General features: G+C 38.4%; 1 non-coding gene across 1 annotated transcript; it reads left to right on the forward strand.

Annotated features, from left to right (window-relative positions):
* The first annotated feature begins 8210 nt into the window (after positions 1 to 8210).
* LOC120100165 (U6 spliceosomal RNA) lies at positions 8211 to 8316 on the forward strand. Its single transcript, XR_015657079.1, has one exon. It is a non-coding gene; the product is annotated as a U6 spliceosomal RNA (small nuclear RNA).
* Positions 8317 to 14529: the final 6213 nt, after the last annotated feature.

A 14529-nucleotide genomic window follows, 5' to 3' on the forward strand; every position in this document is an offset into this window, starting at 1 on the left:
ATATCTTCATTTTATTAAATTCTAAGTAGTCTTTAATTTCTTTCTTTTTTCTTCTTTGCCCGAGTTTTCATTGAGTAGAGCATTATTCAACTGCCATGTATATGTGGGATTTCTGTCATTGTTGTTGTTATTGAAGACCAGACTTAGGGTGTGTTGATCTGATAGGATGCATGGTTTTATTTCTATCTTCCTTTATCTGTTTAGGCGTGTTTTGTGACCTCAACAAAGTTTTGTGATTATATGTTCAGTTTTGGAGGAGGTTCCATGAGGTGCTGAGAAGGTATATCCTTTTGTTTTAGGATGGAATGTTCTATAAATATCTATTAAATCCATGTGGTTCATAATGTCTGTTACTTTCTCTACGTCACTGTTTAAGTTCTGTTTCCATGCTCTATCCAGTGATGAGAATGGGGTGTTTATATCTCCTACTATTATTGTGTGACTTGCAATGTGTGCTTTGAGCTTTAGTATGGTTTCTTTTATGAATGTAGGTCCCTTGCGTTTGGAGTATAGATATTTAGGATTGAGAGTTCATCTTGCTGGATTTTTTTCCTATGATGATTAAGAAGTGTCCTTCCTTATTTTTTTAATCACTTTAGGTTGAAAGTCAATTTAATTTGTTATTAGAATGGCAACTCCAGCTTGTTTCTTCGGGACATAAGCTTGGAAAGTTGTTTTCCAGCCATTTACTCTGAGGTAATGTCTGTCTTGGTCTCTGAGGTGTGTTTCCTGCATTCAGCAAAATGCTGGGTCCTCTTTAAGTATCCAGTCTGTTAGTGTATGTCTTTTTAGTGTGGAATTGAGTCTGTTGATATTGAGAGATATTAAGGAACAGTGATTGTCACTTCCTATTATATTCGTTGTTAGATGTGGAGTTATGTTTGCCTCTTTTGGTTTCATTGCAAGGAAATTCTAATCTTGCTTTCTGTACAGTGTAGTTTGTCTCTTTGGTTTGGAGTTTTCCATCTATTATCCTTTGTAGGGCTGGATTTGTAGAAAGATATTGCATAAATTTGGTTTTGTCATGGATTATCTTGTTTCCTCCATCTATGCTAATGGAAAGATTTGCTGTATACAGTAACTTGGGCTGCATTTGTGTTCTCTTAGGGTCTATAAGACAGCTGTCCAGGATCTTCTGGCTTTCATAGATTCTGGTGAGAAGTCTGGTGTAATTCTTATAGGTCTGCTTTATTTATCACTTGACGTTTTTCCCATACTGCTTTTAATATTCTTTCTTTGTTTTGTGTATTTGTTGTTTTAACTATTATGTGACAGGAGAACTTTCCCTTCTGGTCCAATATATTTAGAGTTCTGTAGGCTTCTTGTATGTTTATGGGCATCCCTTTCTTCAGGTTAGGGAAGTTTTCTTCTATAATTTTGTTGAATATATTTACTGGCCCTTTAAGTTGGGAGTCTTCACTTTTTCTGTACCTATTTGATCTTCTCATTGTGTCCTAGATTTACTGTATGTTTTGGGCTAGGATCTTTTTGCGTTTTACGTTGTTTTTGACAGACATGTCTCTGTTTTCTACGGTATATTCTGCCCCTGAGATTCTCCCTTCTATCTCTTGTATTCTGTTGATGATGCTTGTATCTACAGCTCCTTGTCTCTTCCTTTAGTTTTCTATATCCAGGGTTGTCTCCCTTTGTGCTTTCTTTATTGTTCCTATTTCCATTTTCAATTTGTTCACCTGTTTGGTTGCATTTTCCTGTAATTCTTTTAGGGATTTTTGTGTTTCCTGTAATGGTTCTACTCATTTACTTGTGTTATCCTGCATTTCTCTAAGGAATTATTCATGTCTTTCTTAAAGTCCTCCATTATTATAAAAAATGTGATTTTAAATCTAAATCTTGCTTTTTTGCTGTGCTTAGATAACCAGTATTTTCTTTGGTGGGAGTACTGGGCTCTGATGATGCCAAGTAGTCTTGGTTTCTGTTGCTTAGGTTCCTGTGTTTGCCTCTAGACATTGGGTTGTCTCTGGTGTTTGCTTGTCTTGCTGTTTCTGGGAGTGACTTGAACCTGCCGTAGGCCGCTGTGTCAGTACTCCTGTAGAACTGTTTTCCTGCTTTCTTTCAGCCTTTCCTGAGTACAGGTGGTCTGATGTCAGGTGTGTTAGTGCTCCTGAAGACTGTCCTCCAGCTCTAGGCATGGGCATGGATCAAAGGCTCCTGCCTCTAATTGCTCATGTAGGTCCTTGCACCCTTCGGTCATAGTTGGCACTATGTGATTCCCTCTTGGATCTGTAAGGTGGGCAGAAGGTAGTCTTCTCTGACTTCTCAGTAGTATCCACATTTCTTTGGTTCCAGCTCTCTCCCCTACTGGATTTTGGTGCAGGCAGCTGATTGGCCAGATCAGTTCAGTCCTGGGCACAGAGGAGAACTGTGGGTACTGGTGGCTGTCTGCTCCCATATCCCTGTGTCCAGAGTTACTATGCAGTTTCCCATTGGAAAAGGCATGTGGGCTGATGTGTCTAGAGCTGTCCTGCAGCCTTGGAATGTCTGCACCTCTGGGTGGTCTGCTCTATTCCCCCTTCTTTTCCAATTAAAAGCCAATGTTGCATGTGTACTTTAAAGAACTTAGTTATTTCTACCTTTGTACATATAGCTCTTAATATATCCTAATAAATCAATGTAGTACTGTATTTTTAATGAGTCTGTAAAACATATCCCCTTGTATTGCTAATAAATAATTAAAAGTTGAAAAAAAGGATGGTTCAGAGCAGATGAAAGGAGTACACTGGTTTTACATGAATGCAATGTCTCAGCACATGTGTTGAAACTGGTATAGCTCAAGGGCAAATTGACAGAAAGTTGAGTGCTGTGGTATTGAGTATTGAGTATGTGGAAGCCTTTATAAACTTTGCACCAGTACATTCAAGGCAAATATAATATAATAGCACAGATATAGAAATATGAAGCTCCACCTAGGTGTGGGAAGTTATATACCTAGAGTAGATATTGTACATTTCTCTTCTTTATATATTCTGGTGTGAAGAGTGTTTTCCAAGTCACAAGCCTCTTAAACAGAAATCTATGTCCTGTGAAATAGACAGATGAATCATGGAGAAATATTGTGCATTGTGGAGGACTCACTAAGGTAAAGGCCTAATGTACACTGCTTTGCCAAACAGTACTTTTTTGACTAAATATTGGATAAAAATTATGAGAGATCTTTATTATGTGTTGGGGCTGTTAGTATTTCTTTTAAACAATCTTACCTGACCGAGACCAATTGTATTTTCTTAGAAAGGATAGTAGTAGCTCTTCAAATACATGGTATCTTTAACATAATGCTAAGCTTTGGGGTGCCTTGTAGATGTGAAATAACTTAGAACAGTAAAAATAGCAGTTTGAGGGTTTATACCTTGAACCTGCATGGGTTGAAGCAGAACCCTCAGGAGCCATAAGGCTTTTAGTTCAGCAACAAGTGTTTCTTTCTTTTATCTCCTCAAGAATTATTGACTAAGGAAATCTACAAATTTCTCCAGATCATAAGGGTCTTACTGCTATTGTTGGCTACACACTATATGGCAAGACCCTGTCCCAAAAAGCAACTCACATTTTGGATACAGGACATGGAGAAATCTGACTGAATGTGAGCTGGAAGTTTTCTCATTTCCAAGTAGTTTTTATACTACTTGAAAGTAACATACGAGCTCTCATGGACGGACTGTCACCAATAGTCCTACTTAGTTGAGGACCCTCATATGAGGGAAGATGTGTCAGTTGATATAATAATGAAGTTTCCAGGTAGAGTGTGAGAAGCAATATATAGGAAGGAATTTGCATTTGACTGTGTAAGTTAGGGTTTTTTTTTTCCTTTGGCTAGGAAGGTTGGTGATAGGCTATGTCGAATGAATACCATTTCAAAATGTCTAACTCAGTACATTGCCTTGATTTTTTTTAAATGTTGGTTGTAATTTTGTACTGAGACTTGTGTAACTGGAGGTAGCTGGATGAGTACAAATGTGGGCCTGTTAAGGCTCAAGAACGCTTGACCTCTCAGTGATGTGAACTAAGGAGAGGACAGAAATTTGGGCCAGGGACTGAGGTTCTAAGGATCTTTTACCTGCTAGTATTGGGGGATATGAAGACTGCAGAAGGCAGACTAGGGCCTCTGATTATATAGAGCCTTTACCTTGGGGATTCCTTAAACTAGAACATCAGTGAAATTTAATTATTTTAATATCAGGCATGATTACTATGAAGAGTTAATACCCCTCATCATAGTTTTAATCAGTTCTTACTTTACATGTTTGACACTATTATCTCAGCACACAAGAACACTGTACCTTGTGTTTAGGTTTGCCACAAGACAGGCCTTTACCATGGACTATTTTTATATCAGCACTAGAGTGTGATCTAATCCAATAACACAGGTGGTTTATTTTCAGCATGAACTGGATTATAGTGATAGAGTGGAGGGGCATCTTGGGAAGTAAGGCTGTATAGCAATACAAGAAAAAAACAGCAGGGGCTGACTTTTTTATTAACTGGTTGAAAATATGGCTTCTTCCTATGCAGCTGATGTCATGTGGCCCAGGTGGGCAGAACAAGATAGAGACAGTCCGAAGTCCAACGTCACAGGGCCTGGGCAGTCAGAACACCACCAAGATTATCATGCCCAGTCCCAGGAGGCTGAGTTGGGCAAAGCAAGCCTTAGAGGATCCCCAATCTGGTGCTATGTGGCATGGGTGTGGCAGACAACTGCTGAGACAATCTTAGACACCCAGAAGCCCTGGGTATCACTAAGTTGAGCAAGTATTTGGTGGAGAGATGGAAGAGAAAGAGAAATAGAAGGATGTGTGCACAAGGAAGAGAGTTGGAACTGGACACTTGAGAGTAATGAAGAGCACCCTGATATGAATAGACAGCAATGCTGCCTAAGACCATTGTGAAGTCCTGGTCTATGCTGCCACCAAAGGTCATGTCTTGGTCCATGGCCCCAAGACACTAGGAGTCTGTTTTTGGCAAAGGATGTCCCTGGTCTGTTCTGCCATTTGGGTCCATGTTGATGTCTGAGAACTGTGCAGAGATGGCCTCTTTCTTTGCCTGTGCCTTGTGCAAGAGCTGGCTCTACTACTCTCCAGCTGCAACACTCTAAGAGCAGGTTCTGTACCTCATTCAGAAAGTACAGTAGAGCTGGTTCTGGTTGATTGTGTGTCAGCCCTGAATGTATGAGAGTAAGAAAGCTGCCCCTGCCATTTTCCTACCATGAGGAAATGGATTGTGTACTGGAGAGATACCTTCTCCATCTGCCATGGTTGGGGGTGATGGATGTATGATCATGGAAGAGCTAGCTCACCCCACCTTAGGTGCAGCACTGGGAGAGAGGCCTTGCATCTTACCCTGGGCAGCACAGTAGAGCTGGCCCTGATGGCAATGACATGGATGAGCCAGCTTGTACATTAAGAGAGTGTGAGAGTTGGCCATGTCCCTTGTTGGCTATACCATTGGGTGAGCTAGCTGGGACAATGCTGAAGACCTTGGCCTGGTGGTGTGCTGTAGGAGATCTGGTGTGATGACCAATGTAGCTACCACCTAGTCCCAAATACTGTGCTTTGAATTGGCCCACCCAAATATCTACATTATCTATGAACTGTTGAAGTGAACGAAAAAGCAGCCCCTGCAGATCGAAAGATATAGTCTCTCTATGAAAAATGACAAGAACAGGATATCTGAGAAGAGTTTCTGTGCATATTCACTATTGATGGTGTAGCAGAAGCCACAGGCTTTCAGCTAGACCAGTGCCCCACTGCAGTGAACATTAGCAATAAGGGTGTGTGGGAAAAAAGGATGCACTGTGGGGCAATTGTGGAAAACTAGAGTTTCCATAGTAGGATTTGTTTTTAATTTTAGTTTTTAATTTTTTATGTATTCACTTTACATTCAACTCACTTTCCCATTCCTTGTCACTCCTTCCCACAGGTCTTCTCCAATACCCTCTCTTCTGAGTGGATAGAAGTTCCCTGGGTATGTACTCAACCTGCCTTTTCAAGTCTCTGAGAGGATAGGTGCTTTCTTTCCCACTGAGACCTGTCAAGGCAAGACAAGCTATAAGTCTATATCCCAACTGCTGGCAACAGCTTTTGGGATAGGTTCCTTTCTAGTTGTTTGGGAACCACATGAAGACCAAGCTGCGCATCTGCTACATATGATGGAGGAGGTCTAGGTCCAGCCTGTGCATACTCTTTAGTTGGTGGGTCCATCTCTGAGAACCCCAAGGGTCCAGATTAGTTGGTTCTGTTTGTCTTTCTTTGGAGTTCTAATCTCTTTAAGAGTTGCAATTCTGCCTCTTCTTCTTATATAAGAGTTCCCAAGCTCCATCCACTGTTTGGCTGTGGGTCTCTGTATCTGTCTGAGTCAGTTGGTGGATAGATTCTATCAGAGGACAGCCATGCTAGACTCCTGTCTGCAAGCATAACAAAGTATCAGTAATAGTATCAGGATTTGGTGACCATCCATGCAATGGGACTAAAATTTGGCTGTTATCGATTGGCTGTTTCCTCGGTATATGCTCCTTTAACAATCCGTACATTTTTTGTAGACAGGATAAGTTTTGAATCAAAAATTTAGTGAGTTTATTGGTCCCCCTGTCTCTCAACCTAGGTTACTGTCTGGCAACAGGAGGCAGACTCTTAAAGCTCAATATCCCCAAACCTGTGAGTCATAGCTAAGGACACCTCCATTGATCCTTGGGTGCCTTCCCTATCTTAGGTCTTGCACAGACACAGAAACTATGATGGGAACAATTATAACTGTAGTGGGCCCTCAGATATAAACACAATTGACTTCATGATGGATGTACCATTCAGACCATAAAACTCAGCACATAGTCAATACTACTTGTCAAAAGAGAACAAACAAACAAAGGAACAATAACAAATCCCACAAAAGCAAAAACAAAAAACAGGAAAACACAAAAAACCCAAAACCCCTATAAGTCCTTAGTAATCAAAGTATAGTTCCGATAAAGTCTCTACATGGATTAACCTTGCTTCTTTGGCTTCTGTTAGTTTTGGCTAACCATTGTTAACTGAAGTATGCCAACATAAAAATGTCTTTTTGTGTGTGTTCTTAAAGCACATTATGATAAAGGCACAGGGCTACACTGGTATCCTGAACACTTGTAGTACCAGCTTGCTAATAGACTCTCTATTGGCTTAACCATATGTCTAAGCAATCTTCGTTGGTGGGTACCCATCAAAAATAATCTTCTTTGTCACAACTTGTTATCCACTTCCCATATTCTCTTTTTCTCTAAAGACAATTACTGTTCATGGACCTTCCTTATATTGAGAGAGCAATAATGTGGGCAGGCCTATGGAAACCAATGCTGCATGTTGGACCCCATCCTAAACCCATAGCTCAGACAAGTTCTGAGACCAGCTCAGAAAAGAGGAAGGACCAAGGTCATACTGTTAATATACTGATACTTCTGAGGGTGCTGTGTAGCTCAAGATTTTATCAGCCACCCACAATGATTCTGGTGCGAAATGCAGCAGGTTAGGAAATATGACTCTGTCCACTTCAACTAGTACTATAGGCATTGAGGCCCTTAGAATCTCACCAATGTAAGATTTGACTAACTTTAAATATTAGTCTAGCTTCTGCCTAATAAATGGAACTTGTTTCTTTTAGATTTTAGGTCAACATGAGCCAGGTAACAAATTCTGTTTACCTTGCAAAGACAACAGGGCAAGATGACTTTGGATCACCGGATGTCTAAAGATAATTAAGGTCATACCTTTTCAATCTCCATGTCAGAAAATGATGAGCTAATAATTAACTGGTTTCAAAACATCATTAAGATCAAACTTTTCTGACCACTGTGTCAAATATGATGATGTAATTAGTAACTAAATTCATGTTTGTTTTGAATAGGTCCGAATAAGGTTGATTTTGAATCAGAGTACACTGTCAGTAAAGGTTGGTGGATGCAATAGAGCTGAATTTCTATATGGAGAAAAAAAGGGCAAGATAAGGATTCACACCCTGGCTCAACTACCTATATTCTCTGTCTGCCTAGGCAAAGGACAAAATGTACAAGGCTCAGCTTAATGGCCAGTAGAAATAGTTTTGTCTTAGACAAAGAAAGTAGAGAAAATCAGAAGAAATACTGAAATGAGAATTTTAAGAAAATCCACTGAATTTGTGTAATATCATTTAGGAAATACTGTATAACAGTCTTTTCTTAAAAAAAGATCTTTTTGCTTGTTTTGGCAGTACATATACCAAAATTGGAATGATATAGAGAAGATTAGCATGACCCCTGTGCAAGATGACATGCAAATTCGTGAAAAATTCCATATTTTTAACAAGTAGAAGCCCATAAAGAAGAAACAAAAAAATCCCAAAAGAATTACAGGAAAACACAACCGAACAGGTGAAGGTATTGAACAAAACTGTCCAGGATTTAAAAATGGAATTATAAAGAATAAAGAAAGCACAAAGGGAGACAACCCTGGAGATAGAAAACCTAAGGAAGAGACAAGGAGTCATAGATACGAGCATCTCCAATAGAATACAAGAGATAGAAGAGAGAATCTCAGGGGCAGAAGATACCATAGGAAAATTTGTACAACTATCAAAGAGAATGTAAAACACAAAAAACTCCTAGCCCAAAAGATCCAGTCAACACTGGATGTAATCATTAGGATAATAGGTATAGAAGAGAGTGAAGACTCCCAGCTTAAAGGGCCAGTAAATATATTCAACAAAATTATAGAAGAAAACTTCCCTAATCTAAAGAAAGCGATGCCCAGAAATATACAGGAAACCTACAGAAGTCAGAATAGATTGGATCAGAAGAGAAATTACTCCCATCACATAATAGTTAAAACACCAAGTGCACAAAACAAAGGAAGAATATTAAAGGCAGCAAGGGAAAAACGTCGAGTGACGTATAAAGGCAGACCTATCAGAATTACATGAGACTTCTCACCAGAGACTATGAAATCCAAAAGATCCTGGGCAGATGTCATAAAGACCCTAAGAGAATAAAAATGCCAGCCCATGCTATTATATCCAGCAACATTCTCAATTAACATAGAAGGAGAAACCAAGATATTCCATGACAAAACCAAATTTACACAATATCTTCCTATAAAGGATATAAGATGGAAAACTCCAACACAAGGAGAGAAACTATGTCATGCAGAAAGCAAGAATATAATCTCCTTGCAATGAAACTAAAAGAGAGACACACAAACATATTTCTACCTCTAACAACGAAAACAACAGGGAGCGACAATCACTATTTCTTAATATATGTCAACATCAATGGAATCAATTCCCCAATAAAACGTCATAGACTAACAGACTGCATACATAGAGAGGACCCAGAATTTTGCTGCATACAGGAAATAAACCTGAGAGACCACAGCAGACTCTACCTCTGAGCAAATGGCTGGAAAAAAATTTCCAATCGTATGGCCTGAAGAAACAAGCTGGGGTTGCCATTCTAATATTGAATAAAATTGACTTTCAACTAAAAGTCATCTAAAAGATAAGGAAGGACACTTCATGTTAATCAAATAAAAATTCACAAAGATGAATTCTCAATCATAAATATCTATACTCCAAATGCAAGGGCACCTACATTCATAAAAGAAACCTTACTAACGCTCAAATCACACATTGCACATCCTACAATAATAGGTTCAGCGCTCCACTCTCATCAATGGACAGATCATGGAAACAGAAATTAAAAAGGGACATAGAGGAACTAACAGAAGTTATGAACCAAATGAATTTAACAGATATTTATAGAATGTTCCATCCTAAAACAAAATGATATACATTCTTCCCAGCACCTTATGGTACCTTTTCCAAAATTGACCATATAATTGGTCACAAACAGGCCTCAACAGATACAGAAAGATACAAAAACGTCCATGAAGCCTATCAGATCACCACAGAACGAAGTTGGTCTTCAATAACAACAATAATGACAGAAAGTCCAACAGACACATGGAAGTTGAACAATGCTCTATTCAATGAAAACTTAGTCAAGTAAGAAATAAGGAAATTAAAGACTTCTTACAATTTAATGTAAATGAAGACGCAACATACCAAATTTATGGGACATAATTAAAGCTGGGCTAAGAGGAAAACTCATACCTGTGAGGGCCTGAAAAGAAAAAGGGGAGAGCGTATGTCAGCAGCTTGACAGCACACCTAAAAGCTCTAGAACAAAAAAATGAGCCCAAGAGAAGTAGAAGGAAGGAAATAATCAAGCTCAGGGCCAAAATCAAACAAGTAGAAATGAAAATGACTATACAAAGAATCAACAAAACCAGGAGTAGCTTCTTTGAGAAAAATAAAAAAAAAAGATAAATCCTTAACCAGACTAACCAGAGGTCACAAAGAGTGCATCCAAATTTTCAAAATCAGAAATGAAAAGGGGGACACAACAACAGAATCTGAGGAAATTAAAAAAATCATCAGATCCTACTGCAGAATCCTATATTCAAAAAAAGTCTGGAGGAAATTCACAATTTTCTAGACAGATACCAGGTACCAAAGTTAAGTCAGTAACAAATAAACCATCTAAACAACTCATAATTCCTAAATAGAAGCAGTTATTAATAGTTTCCCAACCAAAAAGAGCCCAGGACCAGATGGGTTTAGTGCAGAATTCTATCAGACCTTCATAGAAGACCTCATACCAATATTGTCCAAATTATTCCAGAAAATAGAAACAGAAAGAGCAGTACCATATTTATTCTATGAAGTCACAATTACTCTTATACCTAAACCACACAAAGACCCAACAAAGGAAGAGAACTTCAGACCAATTTTCCTTATGAATATTGATGCATAAATATTCAATATAAATCTTGCAAACCAAATCCAAGAACACATCAAAAGGATCATCCATCATGATCAAGTAGGCTTCATCTCAGGATGCAGGGATCATTTAATATATGAAAACCCATCAATATAATCCACTAAATAAACAAACCCAAAGATAAGAACCACATGATCATTTCATCAGATGCTGAGAAAGCATTTGACAAAATTCAACACCCCTTCATGATAAAAAGTCCTGGAAAGATTAGGAATTCAAGGCCCATATCTAAACATATTTAAAGCCATATACAGCAAACCAGTAGCTAACATCAAACTAAATGTAGAGAAACTTGAAGCAATCCCACTAGAATCAGGGACTAGACAAGGCTGCCCATCCTCTCCCTACTTATGTAATACAGTACTCGAAGTCCTAACCAGAGCAATCAGACAACAAAAGGAGGTCAAAGGGATACAAATTGGAAGGGAAAAATCAAAATATCACTATATGTAGATGATATGATAGTAAACTTAAGTGACCCCAAAATTTCATCCAGAGAACTACTTAACTTAATAAACAACTTAAGCAAATATTCAGGGTATAAAATTAACTCAAACAAATCCCTGGCCTTCCTCTACTCAAAGGATAAACAGGTTTGGAAAGAAATTAGAGAAATGACACTCTTCACAATAATCCCAAATATTATACAATATCTTGGTGTGACTTTAACCAACAAGTGAAAGACCTGTATGACAAGAACTTCAACTCTCTGAAGAAAGAAACTGAAGAAGATCTCAGAAGATGGATGGGTCTCCCATGATGATGGATTTGCAAGATTAATGTAGTATAAATGAACATTTTGCCAAAAGCAATCTACATATTTAATGCAAATCCCTTCAAATCCCTTCTCAAATCTTCATAGAATTAGAAAGAGCAATTTGCAAATTCATTTTGAATAAAAAGAAAAAGTGAGAATAGCAAAAGTATATTCAAAAATAAAAGAACTTCTTTGGGAATTATCATACCTGACCTCAAGCTATATTACAGAGCAATAGTCATAAAAACTGTATGGTATTGGTAGAGAGACAGGCAGATAGATCAGTGCAGTAGAATTGAAGACCCCCACATGAACCCAGACACCTGTGGTCACTTGATCTTTGACAAAACAGCTAAAACCATCCAATGGAAAAAAAGATAGCATTTTCAACATATGGTGCTGGTTCAACTGGAAGTCAGCATGTAGAAGAATGCAAACAGATCCATTCTTATCACCATGTACAAAGCATAAGTTCAAATGGATCAAGAACTTCCACATCAAACCAGATACACTCAAATTAATTGAAAAATTAAGTGTGTATGAGTATCGAACACATGGTCACTAGGGAAAATTTATTAAACAAAACACCACTGGCTTATGCTCTAAGATCAAGAATCAACAATGGGACATCATAAAACTGCAAAACTTTCGTAATGCAAAAGACACTGTCATTAGGACAAAATGGCAACCAACAGATTGGGAAAAGATCTATACCAATCTGATAGAGGACCTATGTCCAAAATATACAAAGAACTCAAGAAGTTAGACTCCAGAAAGCCAAATAACCCTATTAAAATGGTGTATAGAGGTGAAAGAAACATTCTCAGCTGAGGAATATTGAAAGACTGAAAAGCACCTAAAGAAATGTTCAACATCCTTAGTCCTCAGGGAAATGAAAATCTAAACAACCCTGAGATTCTTCCTCATACCAGTTAGTACAGCTAAGATGAGAACCTCAGGTGACAGCAGATGCTGGAGAAGATGTGTAGAAAGAGGAACACTCCTTCACTGTTGTTAGGATTGCAAACTGGTAAAGCCTCTCCAAAATTAGTCTGGAGGTTCCTCAGAAAATTGGACATTGCACTACCTGAAGAGCCATCTGTACCTTTCCTGGGCATATACCCAAAAGATGCTAAAACATACAACAAAGACACATTCTCAACTATGTTCATAGCAGCCTTATTTATTATAGCCAGAAGCTGGTAAGAACCCAGATGCCCTTTCACAAAGGATTGAATTAAAAAATGTGGTACATCTACACAATGGAGTACTACTCAGCTATCAAAAACAATGACTCTCTAAAATTCATAGGTAAATGGAATGAACTCAAAAACATAATCCTGAGCAAGGTAACACAATCACAGAAAAACATACATGGTATTCAGTCATTAATAAGTGGATATTAGCCCAAGAGCTTGAATTACCCAAGATGCAATCTAAAGGCCACAGGAAAATCAAGAAGAAGCATGATGGAAATTCAGATTCTCCCACCCCTTGATCAAAGGGGTAACAAAAACATCCATAGGAGAGGATACAGAGGCAAAGTTTAGAACAGAGCCACAGAGCCTGAAGGAACAGCTATTCAGAGCCTATACCACATGTGGCATATATACATACATATATATATATGTATATATATATATATATATATATATATATATATATGTTTGAAAATAAAAAAATGCATGCTGAAAGGGACCAGATATAGATCTCTCCTGAGAGATACATCCAGAACATGTCAAATACAGAGGTCAATGCCAGCATCAAACCATTGAACAGAGAACAGGACCCCCTTTCAGGGAATTAGAGGAAGGATTGAAGGAGCTGAAGGAGCTTGCAAACCCATAAGAGCAACAATGCCAACCAAGCAGAGCTTCCAGCAACTAAATCACTACCCAAAGTCTATACGTGGACTGACCCAGGGCTCCAATTGCATGTGTAGCAGAGAATAGCCTTGTTTGGGCACCAGTGGAAGGGGAAGACCTTGGCCCTGACAAGGTTTGACCCCTAGTGCAGGGGAATATTGGTGGGGGGCTGGTAGGGGAGTAGATGGAGCGGAATACACGTATGGTGGAGGGGGAGAGGATGGTTGCTTATGGACAGAAATCTTGGAAAAGGAATAACATTTGAAATGTAAATAAAGAAATATATTTAATAAAAATAAAATAAAATAATAAAAATAAAGATTTTTTTTTATTGTATATGAGTACCCTTTAGCTATTTTCAGACACACCAGAAGTAGGCATCAGATCACATTATAGATAGTTGTGAGCCACCCTGTCGTTGCTGGGAATTAACTCAGGACATCTGAAAGAGCAATTAGTGCTCTTACCCAATGAGTCATCTCCCTAGCCCCATAACATAGTCTTAAAAGACAATTTTCTGTTGTAAGGGAGCTTAGCAATATCTGTTGTCAATTTAGAATATCAGGCCATCTCTACAAATCAAGCCTTTGCTTGTGCTTTGTCATTATAATTAGAATAACACATATCATTTTATTCTTATTTGATTCTTTATAGTATCTATTTCTTCCCACCCCATTTTGAACAGTCTGGTCATTGTATACTATGAATTCCAACATCCCTAAGCAACAATGTTTTATTAAAGCCAAGAGTGATATGAAGGGGACAATCCCAATACTTTTCTTACATAGTCATATAGCTGCTAGCTATAGTGTTTTTGTGGAACTCCTAACAGGGGGAGTGGTTCTTTTGCCTGATCTTGAAACTCTTCCCCCTTATTGTGTTGTCTTTTTTAGCCTCAACATGAAGGCTCTTGTCTTGCCTTACTACTATGTCTTGATTTGTCCAATTTGACTGTCATCTCTTGGAGACCTGCAATTTTCTGAAGAGAAAAAGAGGGGGAGTAAATTTGGGAAATAAGAGAGATGGGAGGAGCTGGAAAGAATTGTGGAGGGAGG

The sequence above is a fragment of the Rattus norvegicus genome, chromosome 1, assembly GCF_021556685.1.
Source record: "Rattus norvegicus strain SHRSP/BbbUtx chromosome 1, alternate assembly SHRSP_T2T, whole genome shotgun sequence".
NCBI classification, from domain to species: domain Eukaryota; kingdom Metazoa; phylum Chordata; class Mammalia; order Rodentia; family Muridae; genus Rattus; species Rattus norvegicus.